Raw genomic sequence first — 4038 nt, forward strand, 5'->3', positions numbered from 1 at the left:
AGCTTCGTCCACTCCAAGTCATCCTCCTACTACGAGCAACTTCAAGCCGAGAGCTTCATCATCATCAACTCCAACCGATGAGACCATCAAGGCGAGTTCCTTCAAATGTTTCACTTGCGGAGGCCGAGGCCACAAGTCCAACGAGTGCACCAACAAGTGGACCATGATCCTCAAGGACGATGACACTTGCGACTCAATGAGTGAAGAAGAAATGGATGCCATCGAGCAAGTCGCCATGCACCGGCAAGTGAATAATGAAGAGGAACAAGTCTTTTGCAATGAAGATTCAAGTCCCGCACTTGTTGTCTCCAAAGTCTTGACTCTCCAACATCACCAAGAAGAAGACCAAAGATGCCACATATTCCACACCAAGTCCGGCATCAATGGACAATCCGTCAAGGTCATCATCGATGGAGGAAGTTGTCATAATCTCGCAAGTGAAGAACTTTGCTCCAAGCTCCAATTGCCCAAGACGAAGCATCCACATCCATACAAAGTGCAATGGCTTAGCGACTCTGGCACCATCCAAGTCGAGCACCGAGTACAAGTCTCCTTCAAAATTGACGCCTACGAAAACACCTTGGAGTGCGAAGTCGTTCCAATGAATGTTTGCCATCTTCTCCTTGGACGCCCATGGAAAATCGATAGAGGAGTCATTGATAGAGGCAAAGTTGTCCCGATGTTTCGATGAGAAAGATATCGTTTTCTGTGGGAGTCGACTTTGATGATCCTACTACGAACGTGCGAATACGTCGCGCCTTAGCAATCGCTAAACCAACTTCCGAGGGTTATTGACCACGCCAGAGCATGATCAACCTGACCACGAGGGTCTATTTCCTTGGAGCAAATGAAGGACAAGCAAGAAGCTGAGATTGCAATCTGGATATTGCGAATAAAAGAGGAAAGCTTTATTAATGAAGGTGGGGTTTTGTGACATCTCGGTCTGGTCGTTGGACACAAACGAAGTACGCGAAGTTGCAGAATGGGTTGGAGTTGAATTCATTGAGACTTTCCCTTATGTCAAGCAAAACTGAACCATAGACATGCTAAATGGGTTGAATTCATTGAGACTTTCCCTTATGTCATTAAACACAAGAAGGGTAAAGAAAATGTTATTGCTGATGCATTGTCTCGTCGTTATACTATGCTTTCACAAATTGACTTTAAAATATTTGGTTTGGAGACCCTCAAAGATCAATATGTGCATGATGCTGAATTTAAAGATGTATTGCATAATTGTAAGGAAGGGAGAACTTGGAACAAGTTCGTTCTTAATGATGAATTTGTGTTTCGTGCTAACAAGCTATGCATTCCAGCTAGCTCCGTTCATCTTTTGTTGTTGCAGGAGGCGCATGGAGGAGGATTAATGGGACACTTTGGCGTTAAGAAGACAGATGATATACTTGCTACACATTTCTTTTGGCCAAAGATGAGACGGGATGTTGAGCGTTTTGTTGCTTGCTGCACTACATGTCAAAAAGCTAAGTCACGACTCAATCCTCATGGTTTATATATGCCTTTGCATATACCTAGTGTTCCTTGGGAGCATATATCTATGGACTTTGTTTTAGGTTTACCCCGAACAAAGAAGGGGAGGGATAGCATATTTGTTGTCGTGGATAGGTTCTCAAAAATGGCACACTTTATATCATGTCATAAAAGCAATGATGCTGTTAATGTTGCTGATTTGTTCTTTCGTGAAATTATTCGCTTGCATGGTGTGCCAAATACTATTGTTTCAGATCATGATACTAAATTTCTTAGCCACTTTTGGAGATGTTTATGGGCTAAGTTGGGGACTAAACTGCTTTTCAGTACTACTTGTCACCCCCAAACTGATGGACAAACTGAAGTAGTCAATAGAACATTGTCTACATGCTTAGGGCTATTTTGAAGAATAATAAGAAAATGTGGGAAGAATGCTTGCCTCATATTGAATTTGCTTATAATCGTTCATTGCATTCTACTACTAAGATGTGCCCTTTTGAAATTGTGTATGGTTCCCTACCTTGTGCACCTATTGATTTGTTGCCTCTTCCATCTTACGAGAAGGTTAATTTTGATGCTAAAGAACATGCTGAATTGATTTTAAAAATGAATGAGTAAATTAAGGAAAACATTGAGCATATGAATGCTAAATATAAACTTGCTGGAGATAAGGGTAGAAAACATGGTGTGTTTGCACCTCGAGATCTTGTTTGGTTACATTTGCGTAAGGATAGATTTCCTAATTTGCGAAATCAAAGCTAATGCCACGTGCTGATGGTCCTTTTAAGGTGTTAGAGAAAATAAATGATAATGCATATAAACTTGAGCTGCCTGCAGATTTTGGGGTTAGTCCCACTTTTAACATTGCAGATTTGAAGCCTTATTTGGGTGAGGAAGATGAGCTTTCGTCGAGGACGACTTCATTTCAAGAAGGGGAGGATGATGAGGACATCAATACCATTGTTACACCCACAGCTCCTGCTATTTTACATACTGGACCAATTACTAGAGCTCGCGCACACCAATTGAATTATCAGGTACTTTCGTTTCTTGGTAACGATTCTAATGTTCATGAGAATATGATGCTGCCTAAATTGGATACATTTGTTTTGCTTACAAATGAAGGGCCTAGCTTGGACAAGAAAGATGACCTTGGAGCAAGTTCAAGCATGGAGATGATGGCATGCGCAAGGGGAACAAGAACGGAGTTATAACTGATGATTCCAGGACTTTGAAGCCACCATAATGAGTGCATGAAGCCTTGGACAAAATATACAAGATGCAACTTCATAAATTTCGTACAGAGGCTATTCTAGGTGCTGCGTCACCTTATTATTGGGCCAGGCCCATGTATTTTCGAAATACTTAAGTATAGGCTGTTTTTAGAGTCCGTATGTGTGGGGAAACAAGAGTTAGGGTTGGTTTCAAACCCCTCCATCAAGGGCCACGAAATTCCGCCTCTCTCCTCCATATATACAGCCCTTAGGGCATCGTTTAGACTTTGGGTTTTGTTCAGATTAGAAGTTCGCCATAGCTGCAACTTCGCGTACTTCGTTTGTGTCCAACGACCAGACCAAGACGTCACAGAACCCCACCTTCATTAAAAAGCTTTCCTCTTTTATTCGCAATATCCAGATTACAATCTCAGTTTCTTGCTTGTTCTTCGTTTGCTCGCAGGAAATAGACCCTCGTGGTTAGGTTGATCATGCTTCGGCGTGGTCAATAACCCTCGGAAGTTGGTTTAGCGATTGCTAAGGTGCAACGTCTTTGCACGTTCGTAGTCGGATCGTCAAAGTCGACTCCCACAGAAAACGTTGTCCATCTTATCGAAACATTGGGACACTTTCGCTTCTATCACCCACTCAATTTTTCAGAAAAGTATGCAACAGGTTTGCCATCTTGTAATAACACACCTCCTAATCCAATTCCACTAGCATCACATTCAAGCTCAAAGGTCTTATTAAAATCAGGAAGTTGGAGTGAAGGAGCATGTGTCAACTTATCTTTCAGTACCATGAAGGCTTCTTCCTGTGTGGTACCCCAAACAAAAGGCACATCCTTCTTTGTAAGCTCGCTGAGAGGTGCATCAATGGTGCTGAAATCTATCACAAAACGCCTATAGAAACCAGCGAGGCCAAGGAAACTCCTCACTTGTGTGACCGTTTTGGGTTGCGGCCAACTCTCAATAGCTTCAATCTTAGCTTTATCAACTTCAATTCCCTGTGGAGTAACAACATAGCCAAGAAAAGATACTCGGTCGGTGCCAAAGGTGCACTTTCCAAGGTTACCAAACAAACGTGAATCACGTAGAGCAATAAAAATAGCACGTAAGTGTTCCAAATGTTCCTCCAAAGATTTGCTATAAATCAATATGTCATCAAAGTGAACTACCAAAAATCATCTAATGAAAGCACGTGAAACTTCTTTGTTTATTTCATGAAAGTACTAGGTGCATTAGTTAATCCAAAATGCATGACTAACCACTCATATAATCCAAACTTAGTTTTAAATGTTGTTTTCCATTCATCTCCCAATTTCATACGAATTTGA

This window comes from Triticum urartu, chromosome 6, assembly GCF_003073215.2.
Source record: "Triticum urartu cultivar G1812 chromosome 6, Tu2.1, whole genome shotgun sequence".
NCBI classification, from domain to species: Eukaryota; Viridiplantae; Streptophyta; class Magnoliopsida; order Poales; family Poaceae; genus Triticum; species Triticum urartu.